General features: G+C 42.1%; 1 long non-coding RNA gene across 2 annotated transcripts; it reads left to right on the forward strand.

Annotated features, from left to right (window-relative positions):
* The first annotated feature begins 7,349 nt into the window (after nt 1-7,349).
* Nucleotides 7,350-11,068, forward strand: LOC119089139. Of its 2 annotated transcripts, none has more exons than XR_005092977.1 (3): nt 7,350-7,536; nt 8,693-8,864; nt 10,169-11,068. It is a non-coding gene; the product is annotated as an uncharacterized LOC119089139 (long non-coding RNA). The 2 variants fall into 2 exon arrangements; XR_005092978.1 differs by having other exon boundaries at nt 8,693-8,855.
* Nucleotides 11,069-12,775: the final 1,707 nt, after the last annotated feature.

Consider the following 12,775-nt stretch of genomic DNA (forward strand, 5'->3'; position numbering starts at 1 on the left):
CTCTCATGGATCCCCTTTCCCACTTAAAAGGCTCTCTTTTCATTTCAGGTTATACTGTGGAAAAGCTTTCCAGAGCTCTTCAAGATCTTTGGGCTCATCCTTAATTCTTTGTCCTCATTCCCATTCAAGGGTACAGTAAAAAGGAACACTATAAAAGATCTGTGAAAGGTACTATTGATGCTTTAATTGAGATAGGTAAATATTAACAAAGGTTTCAGGGCCCAGGACAGGTGAGCAAGAGAAATAACCAGAAGTTGACACCCTTAGATTCTCATTTGGAAGGAAACTCACTGCCTCGTTCTTGCCTCCTGCCTTCCGTGAGCTGGCTGCTCCTGTCCAAGCTGCTGTGGCTGCCTGCATTGCTGGATCTCAGTCAGTTATGCTCAGTAAGAGTGAATAAGGGTGCTTTAAAAAACGATTCTTCCCCCTTTCTATTATATTATTATTTCCTTATATTTCTTTTCTTTTTTTTCTTTTTTTTTTTTTTTCCAGAGCTGAGGACCGAACCCAGGGCCTTGCACTTGCTAAGCAAATTCTCTACCACTGAGCTAAATCCCCACCCCCATATATTTCTTATATGATCACTTTCATCAGATCAACATGTTTTTATTTCATTGGTTAAAATACCAACTTGATATGCCTATGACTTTCCAACTAGCTTGCCATGTCTTTACCATCCCAAGACCTTTTATCTCCTTTCTGATTTCCAGGATGTTCTTAATCCCACTCTGGTGAGGCCTTTCTCCCACACCATTCCAAGCCTGCACTTGTTGACAACATGCATGATGTTCATGTTGCATATTGCAGTGAGCAGACAGCTCTGCTTGACTCTAGAACTTCCCTTTTTAGCCCTCTGTTGGTGTTATTCTGATCTCAGTGGCAGTTCCCTATCAAGCACATTTGTATGTTTGTTAGTTTTCTCTTTGTCTCTGAGCATTAGTAAGCCCGAGGCCTAGTTTTTGACCCCTTTTTCCTTCCTCACCTACAACCTAGCTGCACACATTCAATCTTCCAGCTTTAAATAATAGGGATTCTTATGATTAGCAGATTTTTGCACCCCACTGAATCCTTCGTCTGGAGCCTCCAGACTCCTATGTTCAAACTGCCTATTTCCATGTCCTCACAAATGTTATTTATCCATTTTTAGATTTACACACCTGAAGCTTGTCTCACGATTTTCACCTTAAGCCCTCCAGTAGTCCTTCCTCTCTCACCTGATGGCATATTCATCCTTGTAGTTGTTCAGAAAAACAAAACAAAATAAACAAATGAACTGAAACCTCCCACCAAATCCGTATGTCTTTCTCTTCATATATATACAGTATTTATTCAACAGAATATCCAAGATCCACGTAGTGTTAATGCTGCTGGTTTTTTGGTCCAGGCTCTGTATCTCTCCTCCTGACGATTCCTCTAGATTCCCTGCTGGTCTCTATGCTTCCTTCCATCTTTGTTCCCTCATAGTTTTAACTCAACATGACAGGAAGAGCGATCATCTCAAAATACAAAGGTAGCTTATGTTAGTGTTTTCTGCAAATACCTTTGATATTTTCCCATCTGTCTTGTTCTCCTAAGACCATAAGAACAAAATGCCCTAGACTGGTTGGCTTAGAAACAGCAGGCTTTCTTTCTCTGAGTTTTCTTGGCAGGGAAATCAGAGGTGAAGATGCTGGTGGATTCAATGTCTGGGGAGGGTCTGTTCCACATAGGTGACATCTTCTCCTTGTGCCTTCACATGGTAAAGGGACAAATGAGTACCTTGGACTGCCTTTATAGGGGTAATCTTCTGTCTTCATGATCCTGTCACTTCTCATGGGTCCCATCTCTTACTGCCAAAAAGTTGAGGGTTAGGATTTTCACACATGAATTCTGGGGGTACACAATTGTTCATACCATAACACCATCTGACTCACAGTTCAAGACAAGGTCCTTCCATCTTAAGGGATCATAGTCTGTGTCCTCTCCTTGTGCTTCATAGATTCCTTTCAAACTCTACCGAGTGCCATTTGGCCCTTCCTGACTCTAAGCATGTCAGAGAGGTCCTGCCATTTCCCCCGACTCTCATCTGTACTGAAATCACCCTTGAGTTGTCTGTTGGATTCATATCTTCATCTTCCCCATATTTTGCTTGAATGTCACCTTTGGATGAATTCTCCTTGATCATTCTATTTCACATTATAACCCACCAAGGGCACCCCTAATTGTTTTAATTTCATTGTGTTGATTTTCAACAGCACAAACACCTTGAACCCTACCATTTAATTGGCATAATCATCATGTTTAAGGAAGTCATCTATCCAATCCTCTCTCCAAGAATATGAGCCCCTCTGAGAAGCTAAATATTTACTTTATTTCTTTTAATATTGGTTTAATCTGATTTTGCATATTTTATAGTATACTTCAAGCACCTACATCAACACTGGGAACTGAGCAGTGAGCTCTAAATAAACATCAGTGGAATGAATGAATGAAAAAAAAAAGCACAAAAAGTGTGATCCTGTGACCCCCGCTAATCCTTACAATAGCACAAGAAGTTGGTGTTATTATTATTGTTTCTTTGAGAGGTTAAATGAGTTGTTCAGGATTGAGCAAGCAGCAGGTGGCTGCCATGCTCCTGTGTGGAATGGGCTTCATAAGAATAAACATGAGTGGGGCATAGCATGGTGGTGGGCACCTGTAACAGTAGGACTGTAAGTTTGGGGCCAGCCTGGGCTACACACTGAGTCTCTGTCTCAAATAGACTCAAGAAAACAAACAACCCCCCAACCAGCCTATCCCAGCTGCTTGGCAGATGTTGTCTAGATAACTCTTTTATAAAGCCAGTGCTCTTCCCTCTACGTGGTCTTAGGCATGTCTGCAATTACCCCAACCTATGCCCTTGGAAACTTGCACTGTGGTGAGAGGCTTTAAAGCCCAGAGGCTCATTAAAGGTTGACCTAGATGGTCAAGCACACAACTGGGAAATGACCCATGGTTCCATTCATTTCTCGTGGAAAATATTTCTTGAAATCGTTAGCAAACTTTCCCGTGTTGAAATTCCCAAGAAAGCTCGTATAGACTTTTCATTTCCTCCAGGCTACACATGCTTCCTTGAGAAGACGGGATTGGGGGAGGCTGAGCTCCCCTGGGGGACCCTGCAAGATGACTTCCTCTAGCACTGCTTCTCATTGCTCTGTAGATGAGTCTCGTGGGCATGCCTAGGCTTCCCGTGGAAGCAGGAAATGCTCATTTCTTGGAGTTATAAATCTGTGTATGATATTAAAATGATCTCCTTTGAGACTAGGTGGGGGTGCTGAGTCAAAGCACCTTGTAGCTGAATCTTGGGTTGTTTGGAGCCATCTCTGGGATGAGGTGGTTGCAATAAGGTCAAAGGTTCTTTACTGATGGAGCGATGATGTCTTAGGGGAGCTCACTAAGGTGTGAGCCACTATTTGAGACCAGATTAAGGGAAAGCATGCTACCTCTTCCTCTTGATCCTTGGTTTCAGGCATTTTTTAGCATTGGATGCTACCAAAAACTACCTTCTAAAGTCATTGAGCTTGCCTGGGTGTTATATGTAAAGAACTCAGTAGCTAGATACTTCCACACCCTTTTTGAAGAGGAAAATCTTTTTTCCTTTAAAATATATCAGATCAGAGAAAGGTTTCGAGGCTAGAAGGGAAAAAAAATCAAGAATATAAACTCACAATTGATGAACAAAACTTTCTTAAGCCCAGCTTTAGAAACTGCCAGAGTTGTACCCCTCTCAGAGAAACAGGAACGCATGAAGAAGACAGCCACTTAGTGGATGCTTGTGGGTGTGCAAGGTGCAGCAATGGTTGTCTCTTGAGTTAGGGGAGAATTTAAAGAAACCAAGGCTGCCTAGAAAAAAACTCACTGTCTTTAAAAAAAAAAGAAGAAGAAGCCCAGGACATGCTTGTGCACATTCTGCACATCTTTCCTGCAGACTTGCGTGTGGGCTTGCTTATTTCAATGGATCGCTGAGTCATTTCAGAGATGAAATTGTCCTGAGACCATCTCATCTGCTCCTCTACTTTGCAAAGGGTGGCCCAGAGACCGCTTCTGATTTTCTCACCCTGTGTCTAACCACAGTGGTGTCAGCTGCAACAGCAGCAGCCATGACAGCACCACCCTACCGTGACCAGGAGGGGGACACTGGAGGCCTGTGAAAGACCCTTTGCACGTCATGTTCCATTTCTTCTGCAAATCAAGCTCTGAAGGAGTATGATTCCACTTTAATGGGGTAGAGCAGAGGAACCAGGTTACAGCTTTCCTGAGTGGAACCTTCTAGATATTCTTGACTGGCGTTGGAATGAGACTTCCTGCCTTGGTTCAACACACTTGATGGGATGTGTGCCCTTTCAGAGTGTCCTTGTCTACCGAGCTCCTTTCCCTTGAAGCTCATTTCCTTCCTTAGCTGTTCTCGATGGACCCACATGCTTTCCCACAAGCCTAACAGGGCACATCCTCCAGCAGCCTTCACTTCTTTTCAAGTTTCATGACCATTATCTTCCCTGGATCCTCTTCCTTGACGTGAACTAGGCTTTGAGTCTCCCACACCTTCCTTACTTAACTTCTCCACCCGGACTTAGCACTGTTTTGAAGTTTTCTTCTTTGTCTAGAGCTTTGTTTGCTTTCTACATCTGCCCACCAGGATGTGTGCGGGGGCTCCTGGCATCTGTAGTGCCCAACAAAGAGCCATTTGTCATTTGTCGGGCGAATGAATACATGGTGGAGTGGCAGAGTCATGAGCTTTGGTTTCCTTCTCCCATTTAATTGCTCAGAAATGGACTCACTTTTTGATTCTATCAAGTCAGCCTCGCTTGAATACTGTGGGTGATTTACCTAGCCCTCCTGGAGCGTGGCTTCCTCACTTGTAAAATAAGAGCCCAGAGAGTCCTATTCTATACATTTTCTGTAAAAGTGGAAATAGGTGAGCTGGTTTATATAAAGTATTTTTTTATTTTATTTTTTATTTATTTTATTCTAAAGTTTTTTCGAATCTAAACATGTGGTTTTTGAAATTTCACACACACACACACACACACACACACACACACACACACGTATATTGATAGTTGTTGTGAGTAACTGGACATACAGGAACTGTCACCTGTATGTACTTTCTCATCTTGAGTCTATAAGGAGACTCAATAAATTCACTGGCTCCCCCAGGGTGAGCTTTGGTGGAATTATGCCCTGATTTGTTAGTGGGACCTTGGGAGGAAGTATAGACATTAAGGAATTTTAGCAACAATCTTGTACAACCCAAATCCTCCTTCTCTCTCCCCCAGGGCTCCCACAGTGTTTTCCTTGCCGACATTCATGTTCTCCTCTTTTTAATAACCCACTGAATTCAGTCAGTGCTACATCCATAGGTGTGGGGCCATCTACTAGAGCATGAGCAATCAATCTATCAGCTGCCATATCCTTAAAGAAAAACGAGTCCTCCTGAAAGCATCTCTCATCTGCTAATACTGCCTCACCTAGGGTGGGGCTTGTTAAGCCCCTCCCATCCCCATGCTGGAATGTCAACTGGCTTCAGCTGGTACTGGTCTTGTGCAGGTGAGCAAAGCTGCCATGAGTTGATGTGTGTGGCAGCCATGTCTGGTCCAGAAGACAGCATTTCTCTGCACTCCTGTTCATCCTCCTGTTCTTACATCCTTCCACTCCATCTTCCATGATGTTCTCTGAACTTTGGTGCAGGGGAGCATGCTATAGATGTCTAATCAGGGTGGATCACTCAACTGCCACTTAGTTTCAGCACTCTGGCCATTTATGAGTCTCTGTACTGCTTGCTGCTCACTGCAAAGAGAAGCTTCTCTGATCAAGGTTGAGAGTAGCACTGATTTATGGGCACAAATATAAATATGTAGAAGGCAATTTGACAGTGTATCCATTTAGTAAAACAATGGTAGTAGGCTCTCTTCTATGGCTCATAATACCCCCAGTCATGGGATTTTGATCGGGTTTATAGAACCAGGTATGAATTTCCTCATGTGGAATAGGCTTCAAATCCAATCAAGAGAATAGTTGGTTATTTCATAACAGTCATGCCACTATTTATCATTAGGCACAGCTTGCCTGACAACTTGGTAGTTTAGCATGCAAGGTCCACCACTGTGTAAGTCCATTGATGACTTTCCTCCCACAGTGAACTACACAGCACTTTTCATCACTGTGAAAGCTAGCCAGTGAGGAGAAAGTTTCCAGGTCACTGCTGACTTGATTTTTTTAGACCCTACAACAAATGTATGTCCTGTCTTCAGCAACAGGGTCTTTTATATAAAGTTTTGAAGAAATGATGGAGCATAGACCTGCTAGAGTGTATGTAGTTGGCTTATTCTGAACAACCATTTCTGGAATGAATAGGTAAATGGTAGTTTTCATATTCTCCTTAGCTATTAGCTAATGAAGATTCACTCATTGGCTTAACCTTATCACTCTGCTTTATTGAGTTAAGTGAAGACACAAAATTTCCTAAGGAAGAGGGAAGCATGACAAAGGAGCAGTGACCCCACTTGATGGACAGGATGAAGAATGGGGAGCATTTTCTATGATTGTCTTCCACAACATAATCATGCATATATTCTCTTTGATTTCTCCTTTTACCAAGTTATTATGTTTACCAATGATCACTTTAAGTGGGAGACAAGTCCACATTTGCTTTAAGAATACATGCATTTATCTCAGACTCTTCTGTGGTGGTATTGTGTTCCCCAAAATATTGTGTACTCTATAATTTATCTGGGGTCAGAGAACAGACAGCACTAGATAAAAGGAGAAAATGTGCACTCACACTTTAATCTAGCATTCAGAGATAGAAATCCTCTGATCTCTGTGAGTTCAAGCACATTGAAATAGCAAGCATGGGACACACGCTTTAATCCAGAAAGCAGCTTTAATCCAGAGTGTGGTAGAAAGCAGAAGATATATAAGCGTGAGACCAGAAACTAGAAGATTTTGCTGTTAAACATTTAGCTTTTGAGCAGTAATTCAGCTGAGACCATTCGGATGAGGACTCAGAGCCTCCAGTCTGAGAAACAAGACAGCTGAGATCCGAGTAATAGTGTCTTTTTTTCTCTGATTACAGCATGGAAATAATTGCTCGTTTGATTTTATTAATAAAATTTTAATTTGCTAACTTTATATCCAGTATCTTTTGATGGATACCAGAGAAGAAAATCTTGGCTTCAAAAGTGTTTCTTAGGAGAGAGATGCCAAAGCCCCATTCTCATTTGCATATGGGAGTGTATCCCTGGCACTTCATACTGTGATGAGATGAGTTCTGTCACAATTAGATTCTGGCCTCGTTGCCTGGAGGAGAGGTAGAATGTCTCTTATGAGAAAGGACTCTGTTGCTAGACTGGCTGGTTTTAAGTATGGCGGTACTGTGTATTAGTCTCCTGGCTTTGGACAGTATACTAGACATCTTTGTGGTTCTCTGGACTCATCTCTAAAATGGAGAGAATTATGACAATAGCAAAACGTTCAACCTCCGTAAGATGACGACTCAAATTATGGAAACGTTTGCCGGTAGGTGTGCACATGTTTGTCTGTAGATACCACATAGATGAGGCTTGGACAGTGCTAGTGCCCAGTGGAATGTCTATTAGATGGATCTATTTAGCTAGTTTTCTAGCAGTGTTCTTTTTCTGGATCTTTTGTTTCTTGATTTCTTAAATAGTGCTGGTAATATTGCATTATGAGATTGTTGTAGAGGGTAGAGGACATAACTAAAGATTATTTTAGAAAGGACAGCTACACAGAAAGCATCCTTATATCCATTCATTTTTTGTTTCTCATTCTGCCTTTAATTTATTTCTCCTGGTTAAAAAAAAAAAAAAAACATTTCAAGTCCTGTTGCCAAGGCATTGATGCTTAGGGATGGAAGCTACTGTCCTGTCCTAAATTAAGGATTAACTGAGTCAAATCCCTAATATTTATGAGGCGAAACTTGTTTGTTTGTTTTTTTTTTTTTTTTTTAAACTAAATTTTTGGCTCAGTTACCATGAAAGTCAGTCTCTTATCTAAACTGTAAATGGCCCACTCACCATTAGGGAGCTAAGCATCCTGGCTCTGAGTCTTCCACCAAGATCTTTGGGTAACTCTATGTTTTCATCTATGGCGCTGCATATCTCATACAGTGGCCAGTTAGATGAGATTTTCAGGGGCTGGGGAGATGGCTCAGCAGTTAATTGCTTGCTGCAAAAGTGCAAGGACTGGAGTTCAGATCTCAGTCATAATTCCAGCCTTGAAAACCAGGGACCCAGGAAGCCCTGAACAAGCCGGCTAGTGAGACTAGCCATGTAAGTGAGCACAGGGTTTTAGAGACCCTGCCTCATTGAACAGGTAGACTGATTGAGGATGATTTCTGATATTGACTTTGGGCCCATACATGCATGCATGGCTATGTGTGTGTATGTGTCCCCATACATGCAAAAACATGCATACACACGTCTACCCCCTAATCTTTAAAAAGATGAGGTTTTAGATATAATGTGCCTGAACTTGCTTAATGGGATTTCCCGAATCCAGTAGTGATGTGTGTATGTAGTACGAGGGGTCCTACACCAGAGGTCCAGAAATGGCCATATGTGATGTTCTTTCCCTTATACTAGAAATGAATTTTTACGTATGTTTGCCCCCGTGACACTCACACTCATACAGTCCTTATTTCTCCTTTTACCAGATGTTGATGGCTATTTGCAAAGGCGACAAAATCATCTGTATTTGAAGAAGAATGTATTTACCTTCCCAGTCCCAGAACTAATCATGTCAATTTGTGGCTCAAACTACCATGGTTCGTGTATAGTACAGGCCTCCTTCTTGGCCCTGAGATACAAGTCCATAATGTGAGCCAGGTGGATATTTTGGGGATATAAATCCTATTGTATTAGCTTGGTATTAAACATTCTTAAAGTCAATTTCTGGTTGTGTGGAGAAACTGTATTTCTGGGTTTGTTGCCCCTCCCATTTTGAAATTTATTTTTTAAAATAATAGATAAAATAACCTATTTATGGGGTACTATGTGTTGTTCTAATATGCATGCTGCCACCGAGGTTCCGTTATTGTGATATAACACTGTGAACAAAGGCAACACATAATTCCGGGTAATGACATCACTGAGAGGAATTCAGGGCAGAAGCAAGCAGGGGAAGAACCTGGAGGTAAGACCCGAAGCATAAACTACGAGGAGTACTGCTGTTCCCTATGGCTTTCCCAGCCTGCTTTCCTATACCATCCAGGGCCACATGCCCAGAGGTGCCACCACCCAAGTGAGCTGGGCCCTCTCATGTCAACCACCAATTAAGAAACACCCTATATACCTGCCTATAGGCCAATCTTATGGCAGCTTTTTCTCAGTTAATATCCTTTTTCACAGATATGTCTATGTTTATGTCAGGTTTATGAAAATCAATCAGCACTAGTGTAAACTGTGCAAATGTTTAAATAAAAGTGAATAGACATTAATACTTTAAAACTGTGTGTGTTTATGTGTGGTGTGTGTGTGCACATGTGTGTATGTGGTATGTGTGTGCACATGTGTGTGTATGTGTGTGTACATGTGTGTTTTGTTGTGTGTGTGTGGTGTGTGTGTGTGTGTGTGGAATATGTATGCATGTGTGTGTATGTATGTGTATGTGTGGTATGTATATGTATGTGTGTATGCACATTTGTATATGTGGTGTGTTGTGTGTGTGTGTGTGTGTGTGTGTGTGTGTGTGTGTGCATATTAAGGCCAGAAGTTGATATCAGGTACCTCCTTCCTCAATCAGTCTCCACCTTAGTTTGGAGACAGGTTCTCTCACTGAAACAGGACCCTACTAATCTGGCCCGATGGGCTGGCCAGCAATAGGAGTCCTCCCATCTCCCCTTCCCAACTCTGGGTTGCAGGTCCTGTTGTGTCTGGCCTTTGTATGTGGGTGCTGGGGAGTGGAGCTCAGGTCCTCACACTTACGAAGTGAGCACTTTGCTATTTGACCCGCCTCCCCTGCTCCTGCCTTCATTCTCTGCTCATGGTGCAAACATTCAAAGCCCTTCCTTTCAGCTTTCTGAAGCACACAGACCAGTCCTGATATTGGGGGCCACGTCTTTGATAGGGGCTGAAGGAAGGAAAGGCATATGAATGTTGACCTGCTTTTTGTGTTCCTTTCGAAATTTCAGAAACAGCTTGATGATGTCAAAGGATGAAAAAACCCAGTTATCCTCTGAGCAGTTGATTCCACCCCAAACATGGAGACCCTGAGGAGGCTGTTTCGTTGCTGCTGAAGTGAGATATGGAAAGAAAGATGATCGCTGTGTAGGGGCATCTAATCTATCTTGAGCAGGCTCTTCGCCTTGGATGCCCACTATCCCCTATCCCTGAAACAAGAAGCCATCTGAAGCTCCTCAACCCAGTCAGTCTGCCATGGAGGGGCTTTGGCTGCATGCATGGGTGCAGGCACTTGCGGGCCGTCTCCAGTTCCTCTTTGTTTTACATACTGTGGATGTGTTTGTTGGCCTGACACCAGCTTTACCACTTAACCTTTCCTTGCCCCACAGCTGAGGCCATTTTTGCAAGGAACACGCATCTCGGTGTCTGCAGAATCTTGGATCCTTTTGGGAAAGCCGTGCTCTGGGCCAGCAGAGAAGGAGAGGGAGCTATGTACACACAGCTGAAGATGACTTTAGCACAGAGTTTATTTAATATATCCTCCAAATTGTATTTTGAAGCATCTGTTAATAAGAAAGCACTCTCTTTTTGAGCAGGGCGAGTGTTTTATAAATGGAATTTGCAGACCAGCAACACTCCCATTAATTTTCCCTGTCTACAATTACTATCATTACATTCTTAAAGCACTTTTAAAATAAACTACCCCATGATGTCATGTGCACATTCTGAACTCCAGAGAGAGGGACAGCAGGGTAGCAGCATCTGGACCTTGGACTGCTATCTTTTAGGGAACATCTTGATGGCTGTAATTACTGTCATGTTATGGGAACTTTAGAAAAAAAGGCGCCAGAGTTCCAAATAAAACATAAAATGGCTTTGATATAATAAATGTTACTATCATTGTTTAAAAATGTTGTGACCCGTCTGCTGTAGTTTCTGAGAACGATATTTTCCAGTGCTTGAGATTTCTAGTCCCCCACCCCCTTTCATAGTCTATGACTGCAGATAAGGATGAAGAAAATCCTCAGGTCAGACTTGTTTTAAATCAATATAACACAATGCCAGCATTGTCTTTCTTCAAGATGAACCTTCAAATTAAATTTGGTATGAGCTTTACCAGATCTCTAAACGGCTTTGTTCCAGAGACACTGAATGCACCCTATTAGGGAGAATTAATAATTCAAATGCTGTAGTTGTGGATAACTGCATTCATTAGGATAAGATGGGAGCTGAGGCAATTTCCTGCAGGGTACACTTGTATGCATCCCGCTCCCCGCTCCATCAAGGCAGTTAGGAGAGTTTGGACCACTCCAGAGGGAAAGGAGCTACCACAAATGAACATGTGGTCTAGATGTTGCTTTCTCATGGGATTCAGTTTTGGAGGAGCCTGTGATAAATTTGGCTCAAGGCATTGGACCAATTTCTGCATAAAGCAATGAAGAAGAATCATACATATATGACAGAAGTCATCCGTTGTGGGTGCTGACCCATGGTGGGATTCACTTGGCCTCCCAAAGGAGTTTTCTCATGCAAAATTCATTTGACCTTGTGAAATCTAAGTTCCCATTTCATAATGGGTATTAGCAACTTTAAGGAAGGTAATGCATCTTGCTCAGGCAGCTGGTTGACTTTGACAATATCATGTATACAGAACCCAAATGGAGTAATCTGTTTTGTGGATTTTTTTTTTCTCTGCTGGTTTGCTGATAACATTGTTCAGTTTGAAGATGGACCTTCTGATGCAAGAGTTGGGACTTAACCAGGAAAAATTGATTTGACCTGATCTGGAATTCATCATGCTCAGTAAGTTTATAATCTTTTCACGTGTCACACCAACTGACAGTTTTTCCATGTTCTACATATCAGCTGCTTATTTCACTCGGTATCATGTTTCCTTTTTTATCTATGTTTTATCCACATGTCTTTCCTGTGGATAATTAGCAGACCAGAGGGTTGGGGGAACAATGGTTCAATCATGAATAAGTTCCCTAAGCTTCACTCTCTGTAGTCAGCACTGGCCAGCTCCCTGGACTATGAAAGCAAGGTATCCCCAAACTCAATCAAACAGAAACTCTGCTACTGATGAACAGACACATTGGACCTCTCTAAGCATCAAGCAGAGTTTATGGCTAAGGGTTGTCTAGAAGATTGCCTTCTTCCTTACATGCTGCACTTAGTTACTGTCCTTCAACATGTCAGAGTGGAAAAAGCCATGGGTTTCTTGGAAGGGATGTGTGATCAATTAATGGACGACAATTTTCACACTACTCAAAAGCCCTGATCTGATTTTTAATTTTGCTTTGGTGGTTACAAATTGGAAGATGCCACAATTATTCTGTCTCATAACTATGGCCTATGTGACTCCTTCCATCCTTTATTGTTTCAGTGTGGCTCCTGAGGACTGGCTATTTAATAAGAACTAGTGAATGGGAGGAATATCCCAAAGAATCTTGTTAGAAAACAAATTGAACCTTCCTGTGGAAACAATATTATTCCTTTTCAGCATTAAGTAGTGCTTCATGAAAGGATGTCAGAAACACCAATTGAGTGTCCAGTCCATTCTCTGTTTGTTGAAGCATTTATGGCTCTTACTTAAGACAAGAGAAATAACAAGGGAA

The sequence above is a fragment of the Peromyscus leucopus genome, chromosome 15 (genome assembly GCF_004664715.2).
Source record: "Peromyscus leucopus breed LL Stock chromosome 15, UCI_PerLeu_2.1, whole genome shotgun sequence".
Taxonomy (NCBI): Eukaryota; Metazoa; Chordata; class Mammalia; order Rodentia; family Cricetidae; genus Peromyscus; species Peromyscus leucopus.